This window comes from Pieris rapae, chromosome 10 (assembly GCF_905147795.1).
Source record: "Pieris rapae chromosome 10, ilPieRapa1.1, whole genome shotgun sequence".
NCBI lineage: Eukaryota > Metazoa > Arthropoda > Insecta > Lepidoptera > Pieridae > Pieris > Pieris rapae.
In genome coordinates, this window is record NC_059518.1 from 2,636,598 (window position 1) to 2,649,729 (window position 13,132).

A 13,132-nucleotide genomic window follows, 5' to 3' on the forward strand; every position below is an offset into this window, starting at 1 on the left:
TTTCCAATAAAATAGTTCATTCGTCTTCTATAACTGTATTTTATGAAAAACAATATACGTATCTTTGTAAAGAAATAGTGCATATAGATCTAAAAGAATCAGTTTTAGTAAGGAGTGTAATTATTATTAACGAGATATGCGCACGCGATGCGCGGCATTGCAGACGGCTTGAATACGCGTGGGGCCCCGATCATGTGGAGCCTCGTTTCTATTTAAACTAGCTAGCCTTAAAGTTATTTTTATATACATAATTGTAACATTTAAGTAATGTTTTACTCATCGTATCTTAACTTAGCGCTTCCATGCATATTTAAGTATGCTTAAAAAACCATACGATTTATATATTTATAACAATAATGTGTACTACGTAAATTTTACCATATATAATATTACTGTTACTTTTTTACTAAGTATATTTTAGTTTAGCGTTGTATGACTCTAGCATTACATGTGTGTGTTTTTGTACTTAAAACATTCTTTAGTATCCTGTTGAAAATATACTTTCACAAAAAAAATATAAATATTGACTAAACTGAACTGAAGTACCAAATACTATAATAAATATATATAAGAACAGTGCTGTAAATGAAACGATTTATTAAAAACATGCCATGGTTATCCACAATCCAAAATAATTTATTCACACAGGAAAATAACTTTCTAAAGTTCATCTGAGGGGCCTCAAATACCGCACCACAATGCCGCCGTCCCTGTAATCGTTAGTCCAACGTACCGGCTACACTAGTTTTTAAATAGTTACATTATGTAAGGGACGAGTACACTGTAAATGATTGATTGTGTAGAGATATGAGTTATTACGGCTAACACTTTTTTTGTGCAGCTATTGGGTCAACAATGCAATGTTTAATTGACTAACATAATAATAACATTCAATGACTGATAATGAGTGAATTTTATGAAGCTCATTGAACGTAACAGTTAAGTGAAAGACAGACAGTTATATTGCCAAGAGTGTTACCATCAATTTTTAAGAATTGGTACGCTCTTCTCTTCTCTCCTTGAAGGACTCAAATCAAATTCAGAAGTCAAATTATTTCGGTTATGCAGAAATTATTGTTGCAAATTTTAGTGTCAGTTATAGTCTTAATCAGCGATTTTTTTATTCTAAGACTATTTTAAAATAAATTTGAAAAATATTATATATTTATGTATAGTATAGAACACAAGAACAGACATTGGACACTTTCTTATGTTAAATATCCTTTATAATAATATATATAACAGTAAATAAATTACTGTCCGTGATTTCTCAGTAAAGACATACGTATATAAAGAATTTGGATTTGTATAATACCTGAGGGGGTTTCTTTTTTAACGCTTTCCTACTCAATGTTCGTATCACACCATATAAATTCTCCATTTTCACAAAATCACAAATCACACTCAACACATTTTTAAATAAAAAAAAATTATAAGGATTATGTATTTCGCGTTGCACGAACGAAGTGCAGCGACGTTATGCACTCGATCGAGGCGCATCGCAAATAATTTTTAATAAATATTAATGCATTCTCATTTTGTCGCTCCGATAAGTAGCTGAATTTTTAATTACCGCTTCGTGTTTATGATAAATTCAATCAAGATATATGAAAGTTGGCATATTTATAATATGTATATAAAGTTAACATAAACAAAGTTGATCTTCTATACGCAGTACGTTCGAGAATAAAGCAAAAATGTATGCGTGCGTTTCACAGATATGTGGTATCCTTTGTGAACTTCACGATAATAAGTTCAAATGTGTGTTATCATTATATCATAAAAAGTTTGTTACAAATGTAGGAGTTCCAAGGGTCGGTTGAATTAATTTCAAAATACATTAAGAATCACACCCAAAGAGTTATAGATATAGTGAGGTGTTTACAAAGCGACGACGACAGAGTTTGATAAAAAATAAATTACTATTCTAGAACTATGTGCAAAAGCAATATACAAGTCGTGATCATAACTATACATTAACAACAAATCAACGTTAAATATAGTTTAGTAGCACGGACATGCTGACCGGTTGTCACAGCTCTAAGAAACGCATAGACAACTCCGGGAAATGTGAACTATCGTTTACAGTTGTTGAGTTTACTACTCAAGAACGGAATATTTTTTTTATCTGTGGCATTGTCACAACACAAGTAGTGGCGGATTGAGTCGCTGCTGTTGAATGAGTGGTTGGGTAAATTAGTATTGTCCCGTTTTTGGAATTTTCTAGATAACCAACGTAATAGTCTACAGACTTTTTATTTTAAACAAAAAACGCTACCATTACAGATTACTCCAATGCGGCCACTATACAGAACAATTCACATACATAGAAAAAAAATACAACATTTAAAAGTAATAGATTAAAATATTTACAAAGAGACTATCTATTTCCTACAGATAAATTCCAAAATATTTTTGACTTTGACGTTTGTCTGGCAGGCGAATATCTTGTTTATAGGATAGACACCCAAAAAGGACAGTCCTCGCAGCCCATGGTTACGCATTTCAGTGGGTTACTATAAAAAACATCTGTTAAATTATGATTGATACAGTTTTTTTATTCATATGGAAAATTTCATGAATGGTAGCTAACGGAATGTTAAAATTTGATTTTTAATTGTTTATCGTGAATTATTTTAAAACAAACTAATTCATGTTAGATTTTAATATATTAATTTACTTCAATTTGAAAAAAGTTACCAAACTGTAACCACGAAAGAAGAATGATTTCGTGTCTATTGAAGAAAAATATACATAAAAGTACACTTTTTATAGAACACAGCCTCTTATCACAATTACCAGTTGTAATCGTTACACAAAACATTCATTCAAATTGCTACCAGTGTTTTTCAAAACTTCTTTTGTTTACTAAACACTACATATGTGAATATATGTAGAGAAATAATAATATTTATTTTAGATTGTTACTATCGGTCATATTGTGTCAAAAATAACGTTTTATTTAATTGTAATATTGAGAGTGTGTAACATACGCGTTCGCAGATTTTTGGCTTGTTATATTTATTTTTCACAATAATTTTTATTAGAAAGTTTCGGATTTTAATTCAGAATTAGATTTCAATAATTATTTCAGGTAAAATATTCATTAGTTTATTTATATTTCGTTTTCGATTCGGTTAATTATTAGTGTTTGAATTAAAATATAAATTTATTTCAGCAACACATTGTAGTTTTATTCATTACATACAATATCTATGAAGTATTGGTTATGTGGTTTCCTTTACATACATAAAGCTGTTCATATAACTTCCGCTCAGTAGTAATTTTCATATTAGCAGTAGCCAGCATGAACCTAAAAGCCTATATTTGCATGAAATCGGTCAAGCGTGAGCCGTGGATGCTTCCTATCATTAACTGCACTCGCTGATACACTTTCACGATCCGTTATATTATATGTATATATATGTATATCCGTTATATGTTACAATCCGTCAACATAAAATGCATGTCTTTATTGTAATTTTATTTATTCATAACATCTGTGATACAGCTTTCATATTTATTTAAAAACCTACCTCACTCATTTTTTTAAAGTTTTAACAAACGTTTAAGGAGAAGTTATTTTATGTAGTAAAGGCACGTTGATAGATTTATCAATGAATATGATTAAATTAAATAATAAATACACATCATAGTATGTACCACTTTATTTATGTACTTATTAAACAAATAAAGTGCCATAGGAACCGTTCATAAATAAAGATTGTATACATGTTTATTGTCACATTCGATTTTTATTATCTTCATTTTTATCTACTTGTGATGTTCTGTGTTTAAATATAATTTATTCCGTTTTCAAATCTAGGGCGTCAAACGGGACGAGACGAGAAGAACTGAGACCTAAGTCCAAACAAATATAATAGAAGAGTGACGATACACTTTTGTATGGAAAACTTAAAAACGCTCTGTATTTATTCTCTGTATACTTTAGGAAAGCACGAATATGAATAGAATATACTATATAATTGTATATACCGTCTATATGTTCTTACTGTCAGTAATTTAACATGTACTTGACGAATGTTAAGAATACTCTCAATCACTCTAATATTCTACTTTCATCTTAACTACCTACTTTAAGATGAGAGTGAAATATTCAATGACAATTTTCATCCTATTGCGTGTTGGTAATCTATAAGTTTAAATTTAAAGGTTTACAAACACTTTTGATACATAAAAAAATAATTAACGAATAAAAAATAAGCTATTTGAATGTCAACGAGATCTTAATAAGGACGAATTGACATAGAATGTATTTAAATCTAGTTTATATATAAGGTTTTTATTAAGTTAACGGTAAAAGTATTTTTTTAATAAACGCTTCATTATTATTAGTGTTATTTCATAGTAGCCACATTTCCAAACGACAGAATGGTACCACAGATTACACAAGAAACATTGTGTCCATAACATCACAGGTAAAAAATGATGATGATGACCACTTAATAGTAGTCTAAGCATTTATCGATTAGCTGTCACTCACCGGAACATGACATAACTGTACAGAATCAGTGGCGACCGCGACATTTTCAAATTATAAATACAATATCTATTTTTTCTATATCCACCCTTTTTAAAAAATTACGCACATATTCAATTTAATTAACGATAGCTTAATTACCAGAAAATACTGATATTACTAAAGCAATTGATTAAAGAAACTCAATGAAAAAAAACGACAACATATCAGAATCTTAAACATATGGACAGTTCGTAAATAAACGTAGGGAAAACTATAACGGAAAACGTCGCGCCTTGTTTATAAGATTTACTATAACGGCTAGTTATAATTAAGTCGTTTGCCTTGTAGACATTTTTAAGAAATGCGAATATAAATGCATTTGATATAAGAACACGGATATACCTTAAGGAAATAATATAAACCACGTCCGGGCTTCATTAAGTAGTTTGAGTAGATATGCTATACTTTAATAAGTTGCATGGATTTGTATGCCGTGTATATATCATTTTTAAAACATATTTTCATAAGTATTTGATTTTCCTCATTTTTACAAAACTCAAAACTCAAAAATATCTTTATTTATATAGGTAAACATATACAGTTATGAATGTACACTTATGTACATGTGCGATGTTTGAGAGAATAAATAAAATATACTGTCGAATAAAGATTTGTTCTATGTATTTGCAAAATTCTGATTTCATGATTCAAGAAAAATTTACTTAAGCTTCTAGAATTTTCTTTCCACTTTTAACATACCTACAAATTTAGCTTTCCAGTGACTCTTACAACTATAATTTAAACAATGTTACATACCGATTTGGCAGCACTAATCTATTCCCCATTAGAGTAATTCAATAGATTTTTACGTAAGTTAATTGGATTCACAGACCATTGCATTGGAAAGGGTGCAATAACTAGTGTGTGTGATGAAAGTGGTCATAATTGGCCAGTCCACCTGTGGATGGTGTCTGGAAAGTGGGCACGCTCTGATTCAGCCGACATAGTGCGTAGGGGCATCTACTTTCCTTCAACTAACAAAAAAGCAACTAAAATTACTCGTAAATAATAATTCTTTGTAAAATAAAGATTGTTACAAAGAAGTGTGACCCAGTAGAAACATGTTTTGTTCTATTTAGTAAACTTTGAGTCGAGTTGAGTTTTAATTATCAATATTATGACAGTATTTACCAAAAATTAATATTTTCAACAAATAGAACGATAATAGTCCGTAAACGTCATCAATAGCACGTGAAACCTAACCTGGAAATACAGACAATACTCATACAAATATTCTTTAAAAATTAAAATATTATTCCGAATGGGTATAAATATATAAGTATACACAATGATCTGACAGGATTTACAGTTCGGCGCGCACGACTTTATTGTTAACATACACATCAAAATCATTTGTGCCGTATCTATTCAAAAGCCCTATACAATGGAGCATACAATACAAATTAACTTTATTATTAATTTGTGCTTCATCTCAAAGTATTTCTTGGTAAACTAAAAAAAAATCACTGGTTTTTCATTCTGTCTACGTTTGCGTTGTTTTATGCTAAATCTGCAACGTGACTATATAATTTTTTGCAGGTCCACATCAATTACTAAAACAACTGATAAACTTATATCCCGTTGTATTTCTATAGAACTACTAAAAACCTCTGAAGGCACAGCGGATAACACGCGCTTAACTCTAGTTTCGATTTCTGTTGAAATCTGTTTGCCCCATTATGGGTTAAGGTTTAACAAACTGTATTTCATAATTAAATAGTTTTTATATATAACGATAAATAATGCTGCAACCCTTTCCCAAATGAGGAGCAAAATAAGTATGCAATCCGTTAAATTTTCACACGCGATGACGTCAATGTTGAGTGGTCACGCGCAGTAGGAAAGGGAAGCGCGCTCTGCTAACCACGCAATTGTCACGAGGCTACACATAGGTTATACGTTCCTAATTCCATTAGTTATAGGTATTAGTAGCGGCATGAAACTCTAGCGCTGACCGTTATTGCGCAGAAGTAAAAAATAAGGTACCTGAGGGGGGCTAGCGGAATGAAGAGCGTCGATTGGCTCTCCAGTCGCATTCCGGCCCCCGCACCACAGTACACATGCGCAGTAATCCCCTCCACGTATCGGCCAGCGCTAGACTTACGTGCCTACAGTAATACCATAGAGCAAATTACAGGCAAAAAAAAAATATTTAACACAGCCATTCATTAAAACTAAAACAATACTTTCACTGTTTATCTAAACTCATTCGCCTTCGGTCAAAATGTCTTTATTAGCGAGAGAGCAGAGGTTTATGGAGATGTTAATTAGTTTTTTTTAAGTAACCGCGAGTTTAGAACATTTAGTTAAGAGTACAGTATTGGCGTAACAAATGGGAAGAAGGCTCTCCTGCTGTAAGTTATATTCACCCCCCAAAAGGCTCTTAGGTGGCTTTAAAGAATTGGGACAAATAATATTAAAATAAACATTTCTATGTTTAAAAAATATCAAATAGCTTTTCGATTATTTAAAAAATGTGTGTAAGTTTACATCTTTAGATAGGATATTGTCACCGTTGAACTGTCATTTTCATACAAAGGTCTATCCACATCCAACCTACCATGGATAGCTGGTATCGAAAGATGGCTATTATTAGTCGATTGGTTATTGGCACACTTTTATCAGTAAAAATGGTAAGGTCAAAAACAGATTGAGATAGGTTAATGGGTTTAGGTGTAAGTCGAATTGGTTCGGAAATACAGAAGCTGGTGACACCGAGCGGTGGTGCGCGGCAAAAATTTCCGTAAGAGGCGCTAAGTAAACCTATATTCGAAGTTTTGTAAACTATTTTGAGTCCACTACATAAATGTTGAATAATCAATGACAGTTTGGTGTTTATAACACAGCCATATCGTATTAAAAAGGTGTAAAAATAATCTATAATCTAAATATATGACAGTTAAAGCTAGCTGAGCTCAGCTAATTAAATAAAGTAATTTTAAAATGATGACATGAATATTTAGATACACTTTCACTACACATTGTTTATGTTGCTTTACGTGTTTTTATTAAGAAATAGCTTCCTTTATCCATTGTTGAGAAACTCTTGGAAATGAGTGAGATGGGAAATGTATTTTGTGATATTATTATGCAACATATTGATTCGGAGAATTATACGTTTGTATGCGTTGACATACATTATAATTAGTTTCGTTGTATTAATGAATTCTGATAGTAACGTTCTAATATTGGTCAGCATTTGTACAAAATTAATTTTTGCTTATTAAAACTGTTTGAAAAATTGTTATCTACAATATCATTCATACATATATATCTCTACGTAACGACTATGTAATCATAATATTCAGTACTTTCTACGAGGCCATTGTAAAGAAGGCCCCTTTAAGTAAAATGAGGGTGAATGTGAATTAGCCCTAAAACCTCGATTGCCGTTAAAACAGGTGTTATAACAACTGTTTGATATTTTTTGTTATTATCATAAAACGACCCTTTTTAATAATCGTGAAAAGTTTATCACACTATTAATAGGACTTAACTTTAAAATACAAGAACACACATCGATGGATGATTTCATAATTTTCATCGCAATTATATTAAAGTTATAACATCTTTTAAATATCCAAATATCGATTATATATTTCTTATCCTTCTACCTAGATCTGCGTTTGTTGTAGTCCACAAAATGTACATACATACATACGCCAATATTGGTAATGTTTTTATGACTATGGTTTCAACGTATACGATTGGCACTACGTCTTAATTTTAACTCTCTTAATCGCTTATAAGCGATAAGATTGTGTGTTGCACTGCGCCTTTAGATTTATTAACGTATTTTATTTCTTTATGCAAAGAAGTGCTAATAAAGTTGTACCTTAACAAAGGAACGGTCTAAATTTATTGCTATTTAAATCGGCGTTAATAGTAATTTTTAGGCTCGATTTCTCATCGTTAATTAAGGAAAAGTTATTTCATGGTTAAGAATTTAACCATGACGGAATTAATGTCTAAAGCATGAATTTCATTTGGCGTAAAATGCAATGGCGGTTGCAGCTCGGGGTGTCAAAGAATTATTAATAAGTATTGAAATTGTGTCTAATATTTATTACATACATATTGATTATCCACAAAACAAATTATATTATTCGTAAATTTGGTCATTTGCTTGCGTATTTAGTTGTTGCAATTTATGCCTGAAAATCAAGGAAATCTAATGAGTTTATCAAAAACACAAAATATCGCTGTGAAAGCTTAGTAACGTTAACAATAAAGAGTTGATTGCCCTTTCATTAGTGTTTTTACGTATTAATTCATGGTCAGAATTGTAGGAGACAAGAAGCAAATATTTTTATGAGTTTCTAACTTTTAAGTTAAGATTTTAGGTGTCAGCTATGAAGGCGGCTCAACTATTAAATATATTATCATATATGATATAATGTTTCAAATATATTCATTGGTTTCAATCATTTATAAAAGTTTTTGTAACAGTTTGCGACCTCGTTTTTTGCGTAATATTTGCGTCACGAATTTTAATATTATATGGATAAATCACGCTTCTTTAAATCTCGTTCAATAATATTATATCAATTACCAAAGACGTTTGTCTGAATAGAAAATTAAATAATTAAAATCTGCTAGGTCAGTTAAATACCTGAAGAAAATCAGTTTTTTCCGTTAAATTCTCGAATCTTGCTAGAATTGCTTTCACAGACACTTTCGGCTCGGTTGTCTCCTCATGAATTGTTTCCATATGACCACTGGATGAGGACGAATAACTTTGCGGGCATTTTTTCCTCCTGGGTTCCGGATCTCGTGTATCGGCTCCTGAGTCTGAATCGTCCGCTGAGGCATCAAGGCTGGATGCTTCTGAGGAGTTGATGAGGGAATCCAAACTAGGTGCACGTTTGATGACATCGTCGTCAAACTCGCGTTGCAATTGCCGCCAATTATCGCGCATCGCAGTGTTAAAGCGAGGTCGGTGCATGGTGCGCGCGCAGGCGCGGTCGCCGGGTGACTGCGCATGCGCAGGTATAGTTGACAGGTTCGCGCTTAGATTGTTTGACCGGACGTAATTTTTATTATTTACATATGTCAATGGATTACACTTATTATTCTTTGTATAACATATATAAATATAACGCACTGGTTTTTAGATTAAACTAAATTATTTTTTTACTAACCAATTTCAGCAAAACATTGCTATTTAAATTGTGAGAAACCATAAAAGTATTTTAACAATGGGCTATTAACAGAATTCTCTCAATCATTAGTAAAGTTAATTAGTATGTTTGATTCGCTTTTAAAAACAAGATATTTTTAAATAAGGTATAAAATCGATCTTAAACCTCTAAGGAACAGAAGTCTAACATTATCGCGGGTCACAACTCCGGTGTGTCAAAATCCAAAAAGTTTTTTAATAGGTTAGGCTTTGAATTTTATTATGAGTGAAGAAGAAGAGTACATTTAAAACCCATTTAAAGAACTATTAAAAACAGGGGAAATTAAAGTTCTCATCTTTATTCAAATAGGTATGAAGCTCATCGTCAATTTAAATTCTGAAGCGCCTAATTTAAAATACACGCATAAAATGCAAAAACATTTGTACTTACATATGGCTGTGAAATCTTATCAAAATGATCCAATTTAGCGGTGAAAGTATTATACGATTAAGTCCGGTTTCAATTTATGATTTACGCTTTGTTTATTGTTTTTATGTAATACGCAAATAGGTTAAGTTAGAAATGTTTAAGAACATATGTACAAAGAATATAAAATAATCCGTTAAGCGTACAAATTATTGGAAAGTGGGGCAAATTTCGTTTATTATCAATAATTACTTTGGTTTAATATAAAATATACAGTATTCAATAGTATAATTCATAGTTATCTATTAAAGAAAAAAATAATAAAGAGGAAAGATTTGTATGTAAGTATTTTGTAAGACATTTGCTCAAAAAGTACTGGAACGATTTTAAAAAATATAGGCTATTTTTATAGCAAGAAAAAGAAATAAGGTGCTTTATTAAAACTAAAATAATGTTTCCCAATGTGTAAAAATGCCTATAAAATATCTTTCATCGCATTCGCTGTGGAAATTACTGATGATAGAATAAAATGTTCCACATTATTAAAACACATCTCAATATCTACAAATTAAAAAAATATATCGTAAAAACAGCCGGGGTTGGCCGCTAGTAAGATTAGTTAAGATTAGCTTATAAGATTAGAAAAATACATTTAAAAGTTTTGAATCTGTGGCCATTATGGCTGGCGTACTTACCAAAACTTACTTCCTTATTTAAATCCAAGAAACGAAAAAATAAAGCACACAAAATATAGCAATCTGTTCGAAGCAATCCGATACTGCTGTATTTAGAATCAGGACTTGGCATTCAATGTATTATTCGTAAATAAACTACAATATTATAAATATGGAATTATAGTAGCAGTATAGATTCATTAAGTAAGACAAAATTATGTTTTTGATTAAAGAATGTATGAGAAAAGTAAAACTTGGGACAGTTGTGACAAGGAAATAGTTGTAAGTGGATGAGTCGTAACTCGTAACGACGAAACGGTCACTAACGGACTCTAACGGGAGAGATACTGATCTTTAATAGCTTTTCTGCTTATTACTTATATATCTTATATTGACAAGGTCGAATTTCACTTCTATATTTAATTGGTTTTATATTGTATGTCACATAATTTGTCTGAACATAAGATACGAGATCACTTATTCCACGTCATTAAATTTGAATCTGTAGGCATCCTTACTCATCGGCAAAGAAGACAAAGGGTACAGGCCGAGAGAAAAAGCCGGCGTATAAAACTCTGGGTACTCTTTTTTTGTATGTAAACTCCTTTATATCTAAAACTAGATGTAATATAAATATAAAACGCATATATAACACTGAATAGTGAATATGCTGTAACTGTAATTGGACAAAGATGCCTTAGATAAAAAAACTTGAAAAAAAAAACAAATCTCGTAACGTTTTTTTTTTGGTAAAAAGATGTGAGATATATATTATAAAATCCAAGTGGGTTAATTTTTTCAGTTCCTTAAGGAACTTCTGTCTTAATTATTACGAATAAGCTTATCTAATATCGTCTTATAGTGACCATATCAATATTACAAATGTTTTGTTTTAAATAAATACAGTGACTTAGCCATCCTTTGGAAACAATGTTTCTCACAAGTAATGCCCTTTATTATCAATTCCAATTGCGTAGAAGTCAATATATACATTAAAAACATAAAAGGTTTGAACTGCAGTGAAATCGTATAATCTGCGCCTCATAATTTAAAACCCCAAAAAAGAAATTTTTGAGGTTTTAAGGTCTTCGCTCTTATCACAACTAATTGAGGCTTTGATAATGCTTATGTTTCTATTATGATTCGTCAAAAAGAAGGACGGATCAAGTTGCGTGTCTCTGATAGACTAAGGGCCTGTTTCACAATGTCCGGATAAATTCCAAATAAGCTATTTGTTACTTATTGGTATGATAAATAGTATTTTTGCGTTTCACGACTGTGATGCGCTATACGTCATGAAATTCGAAGTATCTTATTTGGAACTTTTATCTTTCGAATAATTTATGTGTTGCATAGCTATTTGGAACTTTATCCATACATTGTGAAACAGGCCCTAATACTATCTCACTTGTAGATAAATCGAGAAACATTTTAGTCAACCCCTCTTTTAAGAAAAGCGCCATCGTTTTCATTTCACATTCTTCATAGTGTACATAAAACAGCTTATTGTAAGTAGAAATTGTATTAATAAAAATTTCAAGCTTGAAGTTGACCGTTGTTGCAGAGATTTACGCGATTATAACTGTATCAATTACTAGATAATCGCATTGCTGAGATCGTTGAACCGCTTGTGGTAATTTCAGAAATGTTTCGAAAAAGAGGTGTTTGTTTGTGAAATGTATTATATAGAATGGCAATTTTAATATTATTAATCTTGTATAATTTTTTTTTTATTTGTTGGCCTTGAAGAACGAATATCGATTTTACAATATGGTTATGTTATAATGTTGTAATCGTTATGGTATAATGGTTCCATATAATATGTCGTTCGCTGTAAAACGGGGCTTAAAACACTCACTAAACTAAAGAAAATGTAAAATATTTTTGAAACTAAAATGCCAACGTTTCTAAAATCAATTTAAAATCTGTGTTAGGTAATATTTTAATATCATCTTGAGATCACCAATCGAGGTCAGACTAAATCTATGTTGCATAATTTAAATACATATGTCAAAGGAAGTAGGAAGTTACACATTTCATAAGAAAGTGTCTATGAATATTGACAAAGATTTGAACTTTAGTCATTATATGAACTTAAGTTTGTATGTATTATGTGTTTGTGGAATGTAGGATGCTATTCAGTATATAAAGGTTATGTAAAGTAATATCATTGCCAAATTATTTATGAAATCTTATTGGGGTCTGCGAGTCTAATGAATCAAGTAATTGAAAAAAAGGAATCAAAAATAGGTAGTCTCCTTTTTGGGATAAACATGTTTTAGTTTAACGTATTATAAATCGCGAAGAATATCAATTAAGCCGCTTAGAACTTGTATAATCACTAGTATACATATTTCGACAAGTATTCT

At 31.0% G+C, this 13,132-nt stretch overlaps 1 protein-coding gene across 1 annotated transcript in view; it reads right to left on the reverse strand.

Annotated features, from left to right (window-relative positions):
* LOC111000131 (unconventional myosin-XV) overlaps nt 1-13,132 on the reverse strand; it is a 77,032-nt gene that overhangs the window by 24,475 nt on the left and 39,425 nt on the right. The window lies entirely within an intron of this gene.